At 41.9% G+C, this 22,481-nt stretch overlaps 1 long non-coding RNA gene across 1 annotated transcript in view; it reads left to right on the forward strand.

The window, feature by feature from the left end:
- LOC311596076 overlaps positions 1 to 22,481 on the forward strand; it is a 52,149-nt gene that overhangs the window by 24,571 nt on the left and 5,097 nt on the right. The window lies entirely within an intron of this gene.

The following is a 22,481-nucleotide window of genomic DNA, read 5'->3' on the forward strand; positions in this document are numbered from 1 at the left end:
GCAGGGCGGGACAGAGAGAGAGTTTTGTCCTTTAGAGAGATCATCGTTCTACAGCATAGGCTGGCCTAGAGCCCACTATGCAGCCCAGACTGTCCTTAAACTTAAGGCACTCCTTCTGCATCAGACTCATCAGGGCTGAGGCACCACACCGCTCTGGTAGCTTTTTAGTATCTATGTTGGGCAAGAACTACTTAATTACAAACTTGTGATTTGGGGTTTAAATTACTTCTGGGACTATTTTTCTTTGAGCCAGTAGAGGGAGCTCAAAGCTTAATTTTTAACCCTTCTTGGGTTAGCTTTTCTTTTTCTGTCTGTAGTTTCTTATTTATTTATTTATTTATTTATTTATTTATTTATTTATTTATTTATTTATAAATGTGAGCCGGGGCGTGGTGGCGCATGCCTTTAATCCCAGCACTCGGGAGGCAGAGGCCGGTGGATCGCTGTGAGTTCGAGGCCAGCCTGGTCTACAAAGCGGGTCCAGGCCAGCCAAGGCTACACAGAGAAACCCTGTCTCGAAAAACAAAAAAACAAACAAACAAACAAAAAGTGTATTTTTTTTTAATGTGTATGTGTGTCTGTGCACCACATATGTGCCTGCGCCTGCAGAAGCCAGAAGAACCTGGGGTCACAGACAGCTATGAGCTGCATAACGGATCCTGGGAATTGAACCCAGGTCCCCTGAAAGAACAGCTAGTGCTCTTAACTGCTGAGAAGTCCCTCCTGGTCGGGCACTGTAATTTTAAGACATGTAATGCCACTAGGTTGGTTTTTCTTTCTTTCTTTCTTTCTTTCTTTCTTTCTTTCTTTCTCTCTTTCTTTTCTTTTCTTTTTTTCTTTTCTTTTTCTCTTGAAACAAGCGTTCGATTGAGGGGCTGGGAGGATAGCTCCATTGGTAAAATGTTGGTCATATAAGCATGCAGACTTGAATTCTGTTCCCTAGCACCCACATAAAAGCCAGGCACAGTCACATTCAGTGTAACCCTAGGACCAGAGGGCAGAGACAAGCAGATCACATAAGTGTGCTGGTCAGTCAGTCTCGCCAACTTTGAGTACTGTATTCAGGCAGGGACTTAGTCTCCAAAGAGAAGGTGGAGCAGCGCAGTCGAGTGGTTTGTACTGTGTAGACAGCAGTTTTCTAATGCAGACCTCTGGCTTCTGCATTACACATACTTTAAACCAATTACTAAAATGAAAAGGCGACTTTGCTCAGGTATATTTTTTGTCTGCATGTATGTCTGTGCACCACGTGTGTAGATACATTTAAACTTTCCTTGAACTCAAATTACAGGCACGTATACTTTGATACGTGGTGTGGTGGTCTGAGTGAGAATGGCTCCCATAGGCTCATATGTCTGAACGCTTGTTCCTCAGAGGCAGAACTGTTTGGGAAGGATTAGAAGGCGTGGCCTTGTTGGAGGAGGTGGTGTATCATTGTGGGACTTTTCAAAAGTCCAGGTCGCTCCCAGCTAGCTCCCTCTGCCTTGTGCTCATGGGTGAAGCTATGAGCTCTCAGTTGCTGCTTCAGCGCCATGCCTGCCTGCTGCCATTCCCCAATGTGATGTCATGGATTCACCCTCTGAAACTATCAGCTCCAACTGAATGATTCTTTCTGTAAGTTGCCTTGGTCCTGGTATCTCATTGCAGCAACAGGAAAATAACTAAGACACATAGGTGAAGTTCTTATCATCCGATTCCAATAATTTTCTGAATTACCCTATACTTTGGCTTATTTTAAACTTTCTAGCCACATGAAGATTACTTATCTTTTTATTTGCTCACGTGCAGCTTTTTGAATTGAACTATAAGATCATGGTGTGAATCATGCCAGTTCTTTGATAGGCATTGAGACTTATGATTTTGTTTTGTTTTGAGTTAATGGACCCATATTGTGAAGACAGATAGAGGTTTTTTTAGGGAGACGTTCACTTTATCTAGTAGATCTAAGTTTCACCCAAGGCCTCATAGCTTGCGAACGTACAGTGTAAGAGGATGTGAGACTTCTTACGACCTTTAAAGCAACATTCACTGCAGAACTAGACACTTGGCAAGAGAGAATGAGGTGATCTACCAAGTGCCCTTCTAATAAAAACTCAGAGAGCTGTGGAGTTTCTCCTCTCTGTCCAGATGTGAGCTCACGCCATTCTTACCTGTGATGGCTGGCTTTGTGTCAACTTCACACAAGCTGGAGTCATCAGAGAGGAAGGAGCCTCAGTTGAGGAAATGCCTCCGTGAGACCCAGCTGCAGGGCATTTTCCCAATTAGTAATCAATGGGGGAGGGCCCAGCCCATTGTGAGTAGTGCTATCCCTGGGTTAGTGGTCCAGGAGTCTTTAAGAAAGCAAGCCAAGCAAGCCATGAGAACCAAGGTAGTAAGCAGGACCCCTTCATGACCTCTGCATCAGCTTCTGCCTCTAGGATTCTGCCCTGCTTGAGTTTCCATTCTAAATTTCTTCAATGTTCAACAGTGGTGTGGGAGAGCAAGCTAAATAAGCCTGTCCCTTAAAAAAAAATAAAATCAATAGAATGATTTTTAAATCATCATTTGGTGGTAAGCAGCAATGTGGAAGCATAAGCTGAATAAACTTTCTCTTCCCCAACTTGCGTGTTGGTCATGATATTTTGTAGCAGCAATAGTAACCCAAACATGAGGTTAGTCAAAGCAAGGGGGACATTTGAAAAGAACCAGTCAAAGGGCTGGACAGGTACTCCCCTGGACTCAAGGACACAGCAATTGGAATCCGACTTATAAACATTCTGAAGTCAACAGCCTGGTTAAAGCTCTCAGCCTTGTATGGATGCTTTATCAAGAGACCTCATCTGTCACCATTACTGTAAAGGGTAAAGCAAGTACAATAGACTAGGGATTGCTGAGAGCCAGTAGCTAAGCTGGGAGGTTGTAAGCCATACTCATAAGAAACAATAGAATTTTTTTAAAACTAGGGTGGCTTTTAAAAGAAAGGGCTAGAAATTGGATATGGATATAAGACAGTGCTTCTTACCAGATTACAAAATTATCAGCCTTAAAAAAAGATGCCCCTGCCCCTGGTTTCCTTTTTATGGCTTTTCTCCTCTTTCTGCTGGACAGATGACTCCTCCTTCCTTATTGTAGGCTTTGAGCCGCCACGTTAGCTGAAACTGGAAGGAGACCTGTCTACAGTTAGGAGGGCATGCAAGGTTGGTTGCACTGTACTGGGCTAGGTTTCTTTTTCTTTTTTTTTTTTTTTAAGCTGGACATGGTGGCACACACCTTTATTTTTTTTTAATTTTTTTCTCCTTTATTAATTTATTCTTGTTACATCTCAATGGTTATCCCATCCCTTGTATCCTCCCATTCTTCCCTCCCTCCCATTTTTCCCTTATTCCCCTCCCCTATGACTGTTCCTGAGGGGGATTACCTCCCCCTGTATATGTTCATAGGATATCAAGTCTCTTCTTGGTAACCTGCTGTCCTTCCTCTGAGTGCCACCAGGTCTCCCCCTCCAGGGGACATGGTCAAAGGTGAGGCACCAGAGTATGTGAGAAAGTAATATCCCACTCTCCACTCTACTGTGGAGAGTGTTCTGTCCATTGGCTAGATCTGGGTAGGGGTTTAAGGTTTACCGCCTGTATTGGTTTCTATAACCTAAAAATGACCAGGGAACTGTGAAACTTATTAAGATTCCATCCACGAACAAAGTCCTTAGAAGTTGAAAGACTAGTTGCCTGCTCTTTGTTTTTTACCACAACCAAATTGTTAGGCCAACAGAGTATATCAGGGAACACACAAATATGTCTATGTTGTGTACACACACACACACACACACACACACACACACACACACACACACACACGGTAATTACATTCTGTGAACATGTTACACCTTTCCTAACTTTTTGACATTTTCTACTTTTCCTTAAAATGCTTTCATTTCTTCCCCATAGTTTTGGATGACTCCAGAAATCAATGGTGCTTGCTTAGTATATATTTCTTCATCTCTGAAATTTCTTTCTTGATCACTGTGCTTTAAGTATGTCTTTTTGATGAAACAGGATACATGTTTTTGTTGTCACATACTATGGAACCCTGTGCCTTTTATCTGACAAGTTTATCTCGTCCATTATAATTATTTGTTGTTTGGAGATTTTAATAAGATCTTACTGTGCTTGTATTGCAGTCATTTTCTATGCTATGTTCTTCCCCCCCCTTTTTTTTTTACCATAATTAGATCATCAATGTTTCTGCATTTCTTTTTTTTTCCTTTCACAGATTAGTGTCAACACTGATTTGATTTTTGTATTTTAGAATTACTTAATATTAAATAGTAATTTTCTAATAGCAATACTAGAAGCTTAAGCATGAGAAACTTTTATGTTTAAACATTCAATCAAAAAAAAAACAAGCCTAGATTTCCTCTTCTTAAGTTTCATTGCTCAGAAGCAATTTCTATAAGTACTTTTAGCTTGTCCTTCTAATTAACACACATATTACTAAATAAAGATTTCATGCTGCTATTTAATTTCTAAAATTTTAGATAGTGCCTATTGACTGTGCCTCAGTCTATAACAAATTCTCTCTCTCTCTCTCTCTCTCTCTCTCTCTCTCTCTCTCTCTCTCTCTCTCTCCCTCTCTCTCTGTCTCTCTCTCTCTCTGTCTCCCTCCCTCCCTCCCTCCCTCCCTCCCTCCCTCCCTCCCTCTCTCTCTCTCTCTCTCTCTCTCTCTCTCTCTCTCTCTCTCTCTCTCTCTGTGTGTGATAGTCTAGTATTTCTCTTTTGGATATTCTACTTCCTGAACGCCACGACTTTTCATTTCGTAGTTCTCCAGATGTTTTGAGAGGATGCATCCTTCTGTTCATCCCTGGAAAGCTCTCAGAGCCTGCTTATCTGAAAGCTATTTATGGTGGCAAATATCTGTAACGCCAGCATCTAGGAAGCTGAGTCAGAGGAGCCATGACTGGGTACTAAGGACAATGAGCTTCCAAGATGGTGTCTTCTTCACCCATCCTGACCTAAGACAATGGCCTACAAGTTTAAAGCAAAGGCCCTGTGGGCTTCTTCTTGCACCAGTAGGACCCCTGCTCAACAAGAGCTCAAGCTATAGGCCATTTCAGGACATGTATAGAGAACAGCTGTGTGCCAACCAGCCCTCTAGCTTTCTTCAACTTGATCAACCCTAAGGCAAGGAAGACCCTTGAAGGACTTGAAGACCCCAGCCCGCAAGGAGAGGTCAGGCTTAGGTTTCCAGAGCCTCCCCTCTGCTTTTGAAAGTCTCTCCGTGTTTGTTTATGTGTGTGTTTCTTCTCCCCTAGGCAAAAAATATCTGTTTGCCAGGATATTGTGTCTGATTCTTCCTGCTGTGTGTAAGAATTTCCTTGAATCTACTACCTGTCATACTTGAGACTCTCCTGCCTTTCAGTTCCTTCACTGGCAGAGAACACAGACCGGATTGAGAACCGTAGAAGGTAACATACACAGTCCACTCTCACACTTTATTTAATGCTACATATGAGACTATAAATTCTAAATTATCTTTTAGGTTTTTCCCATTCAGAGTCTCAAAATTTTGTTTCTTCTTGCCAATTATTTTGAAGTGTTTTGAATCTTAGAGCAATAAGGCAAGAGAAGGGAACGAAAGGAATACAAATATGAGAGGAAGAAGTAATATATTCCCATTTGTAGATGCCATAATCCTACAGTTAAAGGACCCTAAAGACAGGACATGGTGGTGCACACTTTCAACCCCAGAGCTCAGGAGGTACAGGCAGCTAGATCTCGGTGACTCTGAGGCCAGCTTGGGCTACACGGCTACTTTCAGGTTACATGGGGGCTACATAGTGAGACCCTCATGGTCAATAAATGGCGCTGTCAAAATTGGATACCCACTACTATATGCAAATTTTCACTTCATGCAAAAATCAAGTCAAACTGGATGGAATACCTTAATTTAAATGCTGAGAACTTTAGACTAACACATGAGGAATACTCTTTTAGACACAGGGCCGGAAAGAACTTCCTAAAAGCTCATCAACAGCAGGGGAATCAGCCCCAAGTATCAACTGGTGGAATGGCCTAAAATTAAAAAGCTTCTGTTCAGCAATAAAAATGACCAGCAGAGCAAACAGACAGCCCGCAGAACAGAAGAAATTTTTTACCAGCCATACTTCAGACTGAAATCCAGAATTTACAAATGGGCTAATGAGTTGAGTAGACAGCTTTTAAAAATAAGAACAAACAAGGAGAGAGAGAGAGAGAGAGAGAGAGAGAGAGAGAGAGAGAGAGAGAGAGAGAGAGAGAGAGAGAGAACCAATAACAATAAATATGTTCAGCATCTCAAGACTGGGGGGGGGGTTCATTAAAATTACTTTGAGACATCACTTCACCCCAATCTGACAACAAATATTGGAGAGGACATGGGGGGGAAGATAATCTCTTCCTTATTCACTGTTGGTAGGAATGCAAATTAATATGTAACCATCATGTGACTCGAGGTATACTCAGAAATTCAGTGTTCTACCATGGAGATATTTGAGTCCCAGGTTTATTGCTGCTCTATTCACTATAGTTAAGGAAATGGAGCCAACTCTGTTGTCCATTAATAGGTGCATAAATATTGAAAATATGGTGTGCATTCAAATTGGAATACTATTCATCCCTGAAGAGAAATTAAGTCACAAAACTTTGAGGAAAATGGATGGATTTATAATTTATAATACTAAATGAAAGCACTCAAAATCAGAAAGATATTCTCCCTTATATGCAGATCCTAGACTATAACACACACACACACACACACACACACACACACACACACATTGATGTGTGAGTACAGTACAACGTATAGAAAAAAGAACAAGAAAAGGTGATGAGGAAAGAAGGAGTGCAGGAAAAGACCACATGAGCCATGAAATAATATGTAAACCTAATTGTTTTTCTAATTTTAGCTCTGGATGTGTGTGTGTGTGTGTGTGTGTGTGTGTGTGTGTGTGTATGTGTGTGTGTGTGTGTGTGTGTGTATGTGTGTGTGTGTGTGTGTGTGTGTGTGTGTGTGTGTGTGTATTCGTGTATGTGTCTGCATGTCTGTTGGATAAGAACGAAATTAACAGTGAAAATGTAAAATCCAAAGTGAAGCTCCACAAACTACAAAATGAGGATGCTAACTGTATAGAAATTCATTCAGCTATGTGGACTTTACTATAGGATGATGGAGGAAAAGGTAGAGGCAAAGAAATGCAATCAGATGACCCAATTAATCCCAGCTCTAGAGAGCCTGAGACTGGGGGCTCTCCAACTCCACTCCAGCCTGAATTGTTTGAAAAAGCCAACCCAAAAGAGAGTGGGAAAGAAAAGAGGAAAACAAATGACAACAGAGCAGGACGAAGCTGGCTTGCTGAGCTAGCACAGGCAGTGAACAGAGAAAATCTAAAAGTGAAGGGAGTCTGCCTGTGGACTCTCACCTCAGTGCCGGCTTTGGTACCACCTCTGAGTCTTCCATCCTAGGCTCACAGATGCCAGTTACCCCCTTAGAAGGGCTTTGTTGGTGGTGGGCTCGCCCATGCTAATCATGCTTCCATGCAGCAATCTCCTGATGTCAGGGTATGTGTCAGGGAACATGTGTGTGTGTGTGTGTGTGTGTGTGTGTGTGTGTGTGTGTGTGTGTGTGTGTGTGTGTGTGTGTTCCCCTATAGACTGTAGCTCAGGCCAGGTCTGACTCAGGCAGGTCTTCCTGCTGTCCAGAACTATTCTTCAACATAGTCTCATGACACCTGCTCTGATAGTGTCTTTTGCCTCTAGTGTGACCAAGCCAAGGGCTCAGCAGGGAACTTCTAAAACTGTCTTCTTCCCTCTTCTCTGGCCCAGAAGAGCATTCTCCCAGTGGCTCCACTTCCTCTGCCAGAGCCGCTGCTACATTTGTCCGTTTGTCCCTCTCTTCCTCACCCCGCCCCCATCCCCACCTTCCTAACCCCATTCTCATGGTCTCCCTCACTCTAGTTATCCTTTCAGACCTCTGTTAACTACAATTGCAGTGCTGATTTCAGGGTTCCTCCTTGAGCAGTGGTCCTGGCCTCCTGCAGCTGTACCCTCTCTCTCTCACACACTTTTGTCCCTCCGGGACATACTCTAGACTTTTCCATTTTCTCTCCAAGCTTTCTTATTTTGCTTTGCTCTTAACCTACAGCTTTTCCATCACCATCCCCTTCTATTCATAAGTATCTACGTAAATACTCCCAGTTGGAGATCCTAGCAGTCTTTTGCCATCTTTCTGTATCCTGTCTGCATCTCTTTAAGATGTCTAAGCTCTACCCATCCTTCAGTGCCCATCTGGAGGCTGTGGTCTGGTTTCGACCATCTAAAGGATCCCTTAGCCAGAAATAATCATTACCTTTCAGAACAGCAATGTCATATTACACACTCTGGCTGGTTTTCATAATAGCTTTGGACCATCTACAATTTTGGAAAGAAAGGGCATGTATCCGCAGCCAAGCATATAACACAGTGTCAGCTTCAAGCACACGGGATAAAGGGAGTATGCTGCACTAACCATCAGACACCTGTAAAGTAACTTAGTGTCTGTTTTCTCCATTTATCTGTAAAATAAATTATTATACTCACCCTGCTTACCTTAAAGAGTTGCGGTAAAATAAACTAAGATCTGTGCACATGAAAAAAACTATTAAGTGTATATGGAAACCTAAAATACTTTTATTTGATATCTCATCAGTGTCTATTGAGCTAATAAAAACATTCGAAAGGATATATGTTTACTATTTCACGGAAATGAGGGGAAGAGTGAAGAAGGTGTGAGTTGTATGTTAATTCAAGTGAGTCTTTCATTTAAGGAAAAGTGAGCTTAAATGATGAAGTAGCAAATTTAAATTGCAGATGGTTTCTAGAACTCATAGATAGATAGGGAGCATTTCTCATGCATACAAAACAGGGCCATCACATTGCATTTAAAGTACCACAGAACAGGAGCTTGAATAATGGCTCCGTGGTTAAGAGCACTGCCTGCTCTTCCAGAGGACCTGAGGTCAGTTCCCAGCACTGACATGGTAGCTAACAATTATCTGTAACTCCAGTTCCAAAGGATCTGGCATGCTCTTCTGGACTCCCCATGGAGCCCAGAGGTGTAGGCACCTGTACTCACATGCATGTGCACACACACACACACACACACAAGCACACACCATTAAAAGTATTAAAAACAATCCTATAAATCAACAACCAGCACACATCTAATGGTTGGACCCTTCATTTATTGGTTGATGACATCGACCAAGTTATTTAAGTTTTTGTGTCAAGTGTAAAATGAGGATAATATTCCTAGTTATGAGAATTAAGTGAACCGATATATGTAGAACTAAACATCATGGGACATGTATAGTAACAGCCGCCACAGCACCTGTATTAACAGTTAACAGTGTAAGTTATTCCTTTCTATTTGGAGGAGGTGGGCTCCAAGGCTCATATAAATACAGAAGTCTCCAGTTGTTCACATCCTTTATGTAAAACAGCATACTTTTTGCATATAACATATGGACACCCTCCTGAGCGCTGGAAACCATCTCCTGACTATAAGGCCCAATGCTGTGTGCAGCCTTATAGGAGCTGGGGAATAGTGACAAGAAAAAACGTGGTTGAATCTGTGAATGTTAAACAACAGAATATGAAGAGACAAGTGTGTAACTAGTGACACAGCCCAGGGGAGAGCATTTGGAATGCTAAACTGAACAGAGTTCATAAAGCAGGAAGGTGCAAATGTGATCTTAAGCTAAATAGGTGAAAAAAAAAAAAAACAAAACCCCGATGCACCAGATAGAGCAGAGAACAAATCAGCTCAGTGAAAGCTTTTCTGTAACAGTCAAATCTCCTCTGATCATTTACAGAAAGCAGAAATGAGCTTTTGTTGCCTGTGTTAATGCAAGGAGCAGGATTTCTGCTATCACACAAAAGATGATCTTATGTTCATTTCTGTTCAAGAAGTGCTTTGGGAAGCATTATAGCATCATGCAAGGGATGGCTGGTCTCAGGTTATCTTACTGAAGTCAACATTAAAATAGCTTTTTATTGCACAAAGACCCCAGTATGTAGGAGAAGGGAATGGCACAAAGCATGCCTGGGAAAACTAATCTATCTATTGACTACAGAGGAGAGGTTCTCAACCTGCCTAATGGCATAACCCTTTAATACAGTCCCTCATGTTGTGGTGACCCCCAACCATAAATTTATTGTCTTTGCTAGTTCACAACTGTAATTTTGCTACTTTATGAATTGTAATGTAAATATCTGTGTTTCCTGATGGCCTTAGCAACCTCAAAGGGATCATGGCCCACAGGTTGAGAATCCCTGTCTGCAGACAGGAAAACAGCATTAACAAAGTCCCTTGGACAGTCATTTGACGTCAGTGTAAAGGCATTTCTAACTGAGAGAAAGGAGACAACATCTAAGAACCTGTCCTCTAACTGTAGGAAACTGAGGGTTTTTAAAAATTATTTTATTTTTATTTATGTGTATCTATGTGTAGTTATGCAATGGAATGCACCTGCACATGGAGGCCAGAAGAGGGCACCTGATCCCCTGGGGCTGGAGTTATAGACAATTGTGAGTCACCTGACATGGGTGCTGGGAACTCAGGTTCTCTGAAATAGCAGTCTGCGTTCTTAACCTCTGAGCGATCTCTCTAGCCCAGAAATTGGATTCTTATTGTGAATGAGGCTATTATTTGTCTCTAACGTGGGTTAGATGACAATTGTTGCATATTGTTATAGCAGGTGCCTTTACAAGATAGTTGAAATGAAAATTTAAGAAACACTATGACAATTTGCCTTTCTAGTACCATCTAAACAGTTTGATATGAAATTCAGAATAAGAAGTAGTGTCACACAGAAACGGAAGCTTTCAATATTATGAGTTATAAACATCAATGATGTTATTAAAATAAACAATCTTAAGACACTATGTTATACTTTAATTGTCACTGATATAACCTTTAGGTGAAGAAAAACTGTTTTAGACTTTAACGTAGATTTATTCTGCACTTTGCCAAGTGACCGCAAATCTCTATCTTAATCATTTTATTTTCCCCTTTCCTTTGACTTTTTGCTGCTACTGGCTGTTAGCAAACAGCAAAACACAACTGAGTCACCTGTGTCGATCTTTTGCGCTTTCACATCTGGACACCTAAACGAGTTATCTAATAGCTTGCCTAATAGGCAGCTGACCCTGGCCACTTGCACTGACTACATAAATTCATGAAATTGTTTTCTTAGTAACAATAATATCTAAATATAGGAATTAGATCATATCTGAATGTTTCTGTTGATTATAAATGACAGAGCGCAAGAAAAGAAAGGCCAGTGAAGCCTGCAGGGATGAACTATGCAGCCAGACACGCCCCGAGCAAGGACAGCACCACAGTGCTGTTGGATCTAACTCGTGGCTCAATTGGAAATTCACCATGAAGTTTCTGCAACCTTTGGGGGAAAAAATCTGACAAAAGGAGACCAACTGACACTGTGTTTTTACCCTTGTGCCATCATGTTTCATGCATTTAAACATTCCATTATTTTATTCTCCCAGAAGTGTGGAATACAGAATTCCAGGAAACAATACACAAAAAGTCAAATATCTGTGTTTAAAGGACAATATGGCAGCCCATGCGTCCCAGATTGGCTATTTATAGTGAGAAACTTAACTCTTTAAGCTTTTCAGTCATTCATCCTTTTTTGCCTGTGTCAAGATGAAGCAGTCTTTTGTTTCTAACAATGAGCTATTTGATGATCGCATCATCAAAGCCACCACAAGCGAACAAAGCATGGAAGCACGTCACACTGTGCAAATGGCCCCCCGGCCTGACTCCACAGCACAGTTGCCATTGTGCCCGAGTGTCCAAAGTCTGGCCCAAGCCATCCAGTCAGCCCTTCACCCTGCATGGGAGAACTCACTTAAAATGCAAACCTGGCCCATGACTTCACTCATGGGACTTTTAACGACTGATGGTGGCAACCGTGAACCTGATTCCCAACCCTGCGTGAGAGCTGACTCGAAATAAAAGAGCAAATACGGAAATCACCAGAGGGACTGTATTAAAGCACTGTCCTTCCTCGCAGTGGGAAAGGCACAGTCTACTTACATATGACTTCTTTGGCATTAAAACCCCAGCTGTGTTCCTTCATGAGGATCTGGCAATTTTAATTTAATGTATCAAACTTGAGCATTTCATTTTTCAAAAACAACTTGACTGCTCACAGGAAGAAAGGGAGGACTATTGTCACGCATACTGTCTGCTACGTCGTAAGAACACACGTGAGCGAGAGACTTTCCCTCCGGTCCAGCCGCACGGCTCCAGTTCTCACACGGCATTGTACTTTTGGTGTGAATGCATTATGTGTGCTGCATGCATGCAATCTCTCTCTCTCTCTCTCTCTCTCCCCTTACTTATTATACCTTTAAAACATTTGCAAATCCAACAGGTAGACATGGTCCATAAAAATAGGTACAGGAAAACTTACAGTGATAACTTTCCTTCCATGCACAGAGATTTGTTTTCATTAAAAATGGCTATAACTGATTCTGTAACATGCTGTTCAGGAAATTTTCTGTGCACATATGAATATGTATATACTAGTCCCTCATTATCTACTAAGGAAACACCCCAAGAGCCCACAATAGATGCTGGAAACACAGCTTGTATAACATTATATATATATATATAATATGTAAGTACATGTGACAAAGCTCCTTAGGAATTCATTACAGCATAGGTTTACAGTAATGAAAATAAAATAGTTATAAAAATTCATTGTAGTAGGAGTTACGTGAATATGATCATGCGAAGCATCCTATTGAATTGTACTCACCCTTCTTGTAATGACGTGATAATGCACACCTTCATGGTAAGACCAAGCCAGGTGCATAAAGCAGGTCTCGTGACACACTGTTCTGTCCCTACAAGTCAGAGTTACGTGAAGACAAACACCAATCAAGATGACAACTAAGCAGCCATCAGGAATGTGAGCCGACTCTTCAGCACGGGTGTCATAATGCTGTCATAAAAGTGTTCATCATTAAGCTTTCCACTATGCCTGAAAATTTTCCCTGAACAGTTTCAGACTGCAGCTTAGATGCAGGCATCCAACGCTGAAAAAAAGAAACTCACAGGAAGATGTTACATTGCTTCTTTTTCTTTAATATTGTATTTGTACATTTTTTCCACAAGCCTATGACCTGCCTGTTTGTAAAAATTCTAAGGACAGCTTCATACTCCCTTTATTCTTCGCAAATAAACAATTCTTACATTCTTCATTGGCATAGTAAATGTCAATTACTATGTACCAAGGACTTACAAAATCATTTCTCAAATTCTCCCTCTCACATCTTTAAAGTCAGAGTTGACATTAGTGACAAGTAGAATGACATGGGTTTGATAAAGAGACATCTTGATTAAAGAAGGAAGGAATACATGGAAGAAAAATATTTTAAAAATGTTTTTCCTATCTGACCTCAGTTATCATGGCACATTACACAACATTGACAATTGTGTGAAGATCCATTTGTGAGATTGCAGTCACACAGGAAAGAGTTCATTTAACACAGTGATGTTGATCCAGATACAGTGGCACACATCTGTAAACTCAGGACTTGGGAGACAGAGTTCATGAGTTCAGAGCAAGTCTGGGCTGTGTCCTAAGACCTTGTCTCAAAAAAGGCAAGAGAAAAGTTTATTTTCCTGCGATTTGCCTTCTAAGCGCACAATTCTCACAAGCCTATCTCCCAGCCAAGCCCCATTCCAGAAACCTATTTTCTCTATTTTCTTCTTAATGCATCTATTCCTTTAACGACACCTTAGCCTTTCAAAACTGGGCAGCAAATGGGTCTTTTGAGTATGAGGACGCCTGGGAAATATGGGAAAAGATCCTTCAATGGTCCCATCCAGTGTCTTTCCCCACTCATTTCTTGGCTGTTTCTGGTTTTGTTTTTTCTTTTAAAACTTTTATTAACTAATAATTAAACACAAGAATCAAGTCAGCAGGAAGGAAAGTAATCTTCAAAATCCTTTCTGAAATGTTGGCCGTCCTGCCTCATCAGGGCTCTGATCTCAATGCCCACTGTACTTAAAATACACAACACTCTCAGCTTTCAGCCTGAACCTCCATGCTGTTTTTATGTCTTATTTTACTTTCTGGTTATCTGCATACACAAATACAGTTAATTTCAGAGAGGGGAGGGGAGGGAGAGAGCGCATGCCTGGCATCTTTCATTATATGCATTACTAGACACTGAAATAGTTCCCATCAAGGCTGGGGGAAGGCTCAGTGAGTCAAAGCACTTGCCATGCAAGCACGGGGGTCAAAGGTCAAGCCCCCAGAGCTTACATAATGGCTGGGCGTTTAGCAATAAGGATCTGTAGTCCTGATTCTTTGATGGGGCAAATGGGAGGTGGAGACAGAATAAGCCCTGCTAGCTGGTGGGCCATGTAGCTTGGTGTTTGCAGTGAAAAACAGCAAAAAAAAAAAAAAAACCCTTTCCCAAACAAGGTAGAAGCAAAGACACCCTACATCTGAAGCTATCTCTGACCTCCACATGCATACCAAGGGACATATGTGGCTGCATAACTTCTATCTCTATATCTATCTATCTACCTATCTCTGTCTGTCTGTCTCTCTCTCGTTATACTCAAGATTATGCCAATCTCTGAAACTTTTAAACGAAAAAATGAGACACTTAGCTGGTACGGTGGCACATGCCTGTGACCCCAGCAGTCCAGGAGGCAGAGGCAGGAGCATCTCTGTGAGTTCAAGGCCAACCTGGTTCCAGGACAGCCAAGACTACACAGAGAAACCCTGTCTTGAGAAACAAACAAAAAATGAGACACTTTTTCTTGACTAGAATTGGACTCCCACTAATAGTGGCCATGCTACTTCTCCTCTAATCTATTAGTTTATTACCAACAGCAAACAAGTAGCATTCTTACAACAGCCGTTTTAGGGCATATTCTCACAACTGTCACTCCTGTGGCTCATCTCCAGTCATCACGTCACAGGGATGTAGAATGCTGTTCTCTAAGCTCTTGAGAGCTGTTACCTCTCTTTCAATGTCAAAAGCTCCATTGTCACCTGACCCTGCAATAGCCTTGTCGAGAGATGAGTTAAATTGTCTGTCCAGTCCGTAGAATGAATATCTCCAAGACTTGTCCTGAGGCTTGCATTCTGTTCAGGTGCGTTGGTTCCCTGATGTCACTAGTTTAGTAGTTTCAGAAATGTATGTTTACTTTTAGATTCCCAGTGACATATGTTAAGGCATCCAAACTCCAAACTTTGATCTAAAAAAAAGTAATTGTTGGAACCTTTCAAACTGATTATTTGTTTTTTGTTGCTGTTTTGTTTTGGTTTTTGAGACAGGGTTTCTCTGTGTAGTCATGGCTGTCCTAGACACAGGGGCAGTGATCTGCCTGCCCCTGCCTCCCAAGTGCTGGGATTAAAGGCATGCACCACCACACCTGGCCTCAAACTGAGTACTCTTTATAAAAAATTTTTAGGTATCACAAAGGCAGAAATTCAAGTATTCTTTTTATTCTTTAAATTTTTTTTTACTTAGTTTTAATTATTGCTTTGTGGGTGTACATATTCATGCATGCGTGTGTGCGTGTGTGTGTGTGTGTGTGTGTGTGTGTGTGTGTGTGTGTGTGTGTGTGTCTAGAGTGTGTGGAGGTGAGTGGATAACTTTGTCAACTTGGTCCTCTCCTTCCTTTTATGGGTTCCAGGCACCAAACACAGGTTGTCAGACCCGGGTGACAGTCACACTACCCACTCGGCCTTCTTATGGGACCAATTTTTTTTTCAGTAGCACAGCCTGGTTCTGAAATTGTCACTGCAGCTAGGACAGAGTTAAAGCATCCTCCTGTTGGTCTTTCTGCCTCATCAGGTGTCTGCCTCTCAATGCCCACTGCGGTCAAATACGCAGCACTCTTAATTGTTTTTGCCTGAGCCCTCTCGCTATTTTTAAATATTATTATATTTTCTGGTAATTTACATACACAAATGCAGTTAATTTCAGAGAGAGAGAGAAAAAAAATGTGCAGCGTTCTCTCTGTTGGGTCAGAGAGTACCCGGCAGATGTTGCTGGGACAGCACTGCCACCTGGGTTATTATTAATTGATACAGAATGTATCCTCTGATTGGACATCAATCTATAGCAAGCGACGAGATCCTCCATTCCAGCTTTGAAGCCTCTCTTCTTCCTAAGACTGCTGTAAGGCAGAACGTTCTGCATAAAGTTTGGTTTCCGAGTGTAGCTTTGAACGAGCAGAATCCAAAGACCGGAAGTGGAAAGCATCAGCTTACCACATGCTTCATTTGTCTGCATCCCATCTTGGCTGCCCCACAAACACTTAGAGATGATAAGGGAGAGCAAACGGGGAGCCATTTATATTCATGTGCACAGGATGCTGCATTGCACGCCAGCGTACACATTCAATTGAGAACCAGTTAAAAGGCCTCGCCCCTTCTCGTTGATGTGCCAAGTGATTGTGAAAAATTTTCTACCTTTCAAAAGTGATAAATGACCATGCTCCCTGTTAATTTAAGCTATGGAAATACGTTTTCAAACTACCTCGGAATAGATCACACATGATGCTCAATCTGTACAGAACATGCTTGGATAACAGGAGCAGAGGCAGCAAGGATTAAAAAGTAATGAGGCCACTGAGCGAGGTATTAAAAATAATTGCAAAGAAAAAAAAAAGCTTAACAAAGGGCGTCTAGCCCTTGTTGCAATTGGGCCTGTTTTACCAGCTTAAGGGACTGTTGGATGCTTTGATCAGAGATAAAATGAAATCGTGTATTGTTTCAAACAGGAAGTGATTTATTGCCCCGCAGCATCTTGACATGAAAGGATTCAGTTATTACTCTGTACATGTCTGGCTAAGGAAAACAGAAGGAAGAAAGCTTATAGCTGCTCAGTGGGTACGAGCTTTAGACGCCTTCAGACAAAACCCAGTAGCCCTGACTATGGCTATGGAGTTATTTCAATGAGTATTTGAATTAATCTAGGGAAGCCTACTCTTAGGCTACCAAAGATGAATTTTAGTGTTTTGAAACTTTTAGTGATTTCTGGGACGAGCAGGTTCCAGGGGACGATGAGGTGCATTAGCAGTCATTCTTCTTCTCTTTGCCATCACACCTAAGGGAGAGAATTCAGCTGTCAGTAGAAACACCAAAAAGGTAAAGCCAGGTATATTTTAATACACAGTGGTCCACCCAGCATTGTATTTATGAAAACTACTACATGAAATAACAAGAATGAAGTTTTCAAAATACATATATAATCTTACATGGGGGGCGTGAGGGAGCTAAAGTGTTAGTCTCTATAAATTCCTACTAACACAGAGTAGATAGGCCCTTTGAGTTCTGCCATTGAGCATGAAAACCAGCAGGCCTGGCTTTTATAGATGCAGGATTTAATATGTACACAAGCAAACAGATGTTCTCCTTGAAGTCATCTCCTTGGACAGGGACACTGTTCTTCCAAGAGTCCCTTATTTGCCACCACCACCACCACCACCAGCAATGACAACAGCAACAGAAAACTAAGTAAAGCTGTCCTGTATTAACTACATGATGTTTTAAGAAGTTGTGTTTCATTGCTAAGTTTTGCTTGATGGCACTGTAGCATTTTAGTACTGGCTTTTGCCTTTAAGTTATCTATGTGATGAAGTCTGTAATTCATCCAATCAAGGTTTAATGGAGCCTGGTTTTCTTTGTGCCGGGAGCAGAGCTCCCAGACAAGCCAGTTATCTCATTGTCCCTTAGTGACTAAGGAAATGGACACTCCTGCCAGGATCATTTTCTGTCCTCCTCCTCCTCCTCCTCCTCCTCCTCCTCCTCCTCCTCCTCCTCCTTCTCTCACTCCTCCTTCTCCTATTCCTCTTCCTCCTTCTCTCCTCCTCCTCATTCTTTTTCTTCTTCTTCTCCTTTTTTCCTCCTCCTCCTCCTTCTTCTCCTTTTCTCCTCCTCTTCCTCTCCCTTCTTCTCCTTTTCCTCTTCATCCTTTTCTTTCATTGAAAATAGTTTTGTTTTTCACAAAATATATTCTGATTGTGGTTTCCCCTCCCGGCTGCTCCTCTTAATTTCTTCCCACCTCCTCTCTCATCTGGATCCACCCCCTTTCCAACTCTCCTTAGAAAACAAACAGGTATCTAAGGAATAACAGTAAAAGAAGATAAATCAATAGCAAACAAATCAGAATATTACAGAACAGCCAAACAAGAAACAGAGCCAAAGAAAAAGGGCAAGAAACGCATACTGATGCAGAGACACACAGAGTTTCACACTCAGGAATCCCATAAAAATACAAACCAGAGTCTTTATAGATATAGACAACACCATTCCTCTCTGCAGAGTTAGGGCTGCTCACTGGACACCAGCTTCTTCTCTTCTGTGTGAGGACAGCACCACAGTTTGAGTGTCGTGTCCTTTCCTTGCTTCTTCCTGCTCCTATCTTTAGGGTGATGTGCAGAGCAATGGGCTCATCATCATTTTCATACATACACATCATTATACTTTGTTCTTATCCACTACCCTCCTGGACTGCCCTCTCCCATACCCCTTGCACCTCTGATGTTCTCCTTGTCCTAGATAGAACCCCTCTACTTTCTCATCGCACAGAGTCCATTTCTCTACTTCCCACCACATTTATAATATTTCTCTCCCTTCTCATGGTCCCTTTTCTAGTGTCATGACCTATATAGATATATCTATAAATGCACATGTTCATACACACACACACACAGAAAGAGAGAGAGAGAGAGAGAAATATATACTTTTAAATCCAGGTTCTGCATATAAGAGAAAGCATGCTATTTTTCTAAGCTTGGATTATTTCACCTAGAATAACGATTTAATTAGCATCCATCTCCCTACAAATGCTGTGATTTCGTGTCCATGTAGATTTCCACTGTGTATATGAAGCACGTTTTCTTTCACTGTCTATAGGAAAGCACAGTCATTCACCATGTCAAAGCACAGTCAAAGCAACATGCACCATGATGTTGATAGTGCATATCAGACATATCAAAGCATGATGCAGTGGGGCCATATGGTAGTTCTACTTTCAATGGTTTGAGGAGCCTCTGTACTGATTTACATTGTGGCTGCACAAGTTTGCACTTCCTACAGCAGTGAATACGTGTTCATCCTTCTTGTATCTTGACCAGTAAGGGGACCTTCCCCAGGAACCCCAGACCCCCCAAAGACCCCAGTTCATTTGACTAGTCTAACTCCATGACAGGCTTCAGGTTTTCACTCTGACTAACTAGGCCAAGTTCCCAACAATTCCTGGAAAAACCACAGCTCATGGACAGCTCATGGGCAACCAATCAGCTTTCAGGTCAAAATGACCAAATACTATGTTTTATTACTTCATGGTCTTGGTAAAGAACGTAGCTGGCCATATCCAACCAAACTAAAGGCCAATTCCTGAGTAAGAGCCAAAATCTCAATGACTCAAAGATTTCCAGTAACCGAACAAGCAGCCAATCCTAAATCCCCTCATGTACTCTGACCAATCAATTAAGTTTGTCACAAATCCCTCTGACTGTCTATAAATTGAGCCTGCATGCTCATTTCAGGGTCACCCTCTAGATGAGAGAGGCGGAATACTACTACTACTGCTACCACTGCCTGTTTCTGCCTCTGCTGGTGTTAGAGTTACAGATGGACCCTACCCCACTTAGCTTTTATATGGGGGAGACCTTATTTGGGGGAAAAAGGAGAAAGAAAAAGAAGGTAGAGAGCAATCAAGGAAGAGAAGACCTCTGACACTAAATGTGGGCCTCCTCTTGCATACACAGACGTATGTACTTGAAAGCACATGCACAGGTACTCACACCCGTACACATAGGTACACCCCACCCACCCACCAAAAAGAAACACTAGCTTGACATCCACCTAGACATATAGAGGACAGAGAAATTCATTGTTAGTTCAACAACATAGCCTTTGCTTTGGGGAGCATTAAATGGAGGTTCCTACAGGTTAATGGATTCCGAGTTCTGTTTGTAGGTGTTTAAAGGTAATTTGTTCTGTGATTCTAGGCATAGCATGCTGAATTACTAAATACACAATGGCTGTGTGGCCACTTCGTGGTCTGTTTTGGTATTTTTTCTACCACCTGATAATCAGGAGTGGATTTTAAATCATTAACACTGGGTGGACTGTAACACAGTGTACACCAAGAGCTGTTCAGGTCTTGACTCACTCTGACCTTGGAATTTTATTTTTGCTGGTTCCATAATAGCAAGTTAATGATTAACAGGTGCTTCTGTATTTCCAGCTTCCTTCCTAGGCCCAGCCACAGCCCAGCACCTCCTGTGCTTCCACAGCCTGTCGTACCTTCTTTGTCTATACTAGTTTGGATCAAATATTGAAATCAAAACTGAATGGGGGTATTTCAAACATCCTGCTGACGGATCCTGGCAAGAGGTGCCACTGATGTTGCGACAGCAGAAGAGCTCAGTTTGTCTAGTTATTACCGCCCTTATATACCGTGGCCTTCTCCCCATTCCTCTCCCGTCTGGCTGCATGTGCTTGGATTTTCTTTGCTTTGTAAACAATTTGTTAAGTCTTCTTTTGTGGTTTAATTTTTATTTTTTTTTTAATCCTTAAGAATTTAGAGATTTAGAAGGATGTGCCACATCTGAAACCCTGGGTCACATTGTAAAAGTTGTTTTCTGTCTTTCATTACTTCATAGTCTGTCTCCCTACCCCTGCATCCCCCCGTTTCTTTTTGACCAGAAACTTTTTACATACTAGAACCTTGGACCAATCTTTCTTCACACCGACGGTTTCCATCTTGTAAGTGTTGCTCTTGGGCTGGGGAGATGGCTCAATCAGTGAGAGCAGTTGCTCTGCCCACAAGAGGATGTGGACTCAAGTCCTCTGCACTCTTGAATAGAGATGCGGGCATGGCTGTGTATGCCAGTAGCCTCAGTGCTGGTGGCAGAAACACAAAGACCCCCCCCCCCCCAAAGCATGCTAGCTAACCAGCTCAGCACTCTGAACTTCAGGCTCAATGAGAGACCTTGTCTCAAAAATTAAGGTGGAAGGCAGTAAAGGAAGGCGCCTGGCGTTCTCCACATGCCTCTTCATGCATTCACACAGATGCGAGTATAACACACACACACACACACACACACACACACACACACACACACACGAGAGAGAGAGAGAGAGAGAGAGAGAGAGAGAGAGAGAGAGAGAGAGGGAGGGAGGGAGGGAGAGAGAGAAATTTGAGAGGGGGGAGGAGGGAGAATTACTCTTTAATTAATCTCATCTTTGAAAACATGAATTCAGTCTTCTTAATTAACATATTGCCCTTTTTTTTAATGTTCCACTAATGAATATTTTTAAAGTGATAAGTCATTTTTAGTTCCAGGAAACTTTCTCTGTTCCTGTAATTATATTCCCTAAGAGCTTCAACCCTATTTTATGTCCATTTCTATAGCAGAGGCCTATTTAATTGTCCACTTGTATTGTTCCCCTTCTAACTATGCTACAACATTCCCACCAGTCTTCCTCTGTCTGCTCAGATGGCTAGTGTACTGAATCTCAGCTCCTCTGTGGATCTCTCTGGTCCTTGGCATAGTGCAACAAGTGGCCTTAGCTGACAACCACTGGCCAGGCTAGTCTTTTTCACCATGTCATCAACAGAACATACCTCAGTTAGAAAATCCAAGTAGAGGCAGATGTCCTCAAGCCAACTTGGGAATTATCCATCTTCTCTTAGGAAAACCCAACTCGTCAAGCTTCTGTCACTGATGTGAGTACAACAGTAGAGACATCCTTTCCTTACTTTCTCTTTTTTGTATCCTCCCAAGTCACCTGGTTCTCAGGCAGTAGTCCCTCCACAGTCACCCCTCACCAGTTTACAGAAACTTCCATTTCTATTTCTACCCCCTTTCTGTATCTTCTTTCAAGGACTATGTGTCTCTCTGTATTGGGAACTTTGACTTACTCTGAGTCTAGTTGAGTCTACATCTGGATAGCTTACCCTTAACTGAGAGAGGCGAGTGACTTGAAGGTTACAGCACTTCTCTGCATTGTCAACTACACTTGACAAAAGGATCCACAAAAAAAGAGTGTTTGTTGTTGTTGTTGTTTTGAATGAGAATGCCTCCCATAGGCCCATGAAAGCTTGGTCCCTAGTTAGTGAAACTATTTGGGAAGGATTAGGAGGTGTGGACTTGTTTGAGTGTGTCACTGGGTGTGGGCTTTGAGGTTTCAAAAGCCCATGCCAGGCCCCAGCCTCTCTCTTTCTGCCTCTTTCCTGGCCATCAGGATGTAATCTCTGAGCTACTGCTCCAGATGTGCCTACCTACCTACCACCATGCTTTCCATCATGATGGTTATAGATTCACTCTCTGAAACTCAAGTCCACATATGAATAATATATGGCTTCTGTCTTTCAAGGAGAAGTAATCTGGGGCTGGAGCTATAGTCCTGTTGGTAG

Source organism: Acomys minous, assembly GCF_964271855.1.
Source record: "Acomys minous genome assembly, chromosome: 4".
NCBI classification, from domain to species: domain Eukaryota; kingdom Metazoa; phylum Chordata; class Mammalia; order Rodentia; family Muridae; genus Acomys; species Acomys minous.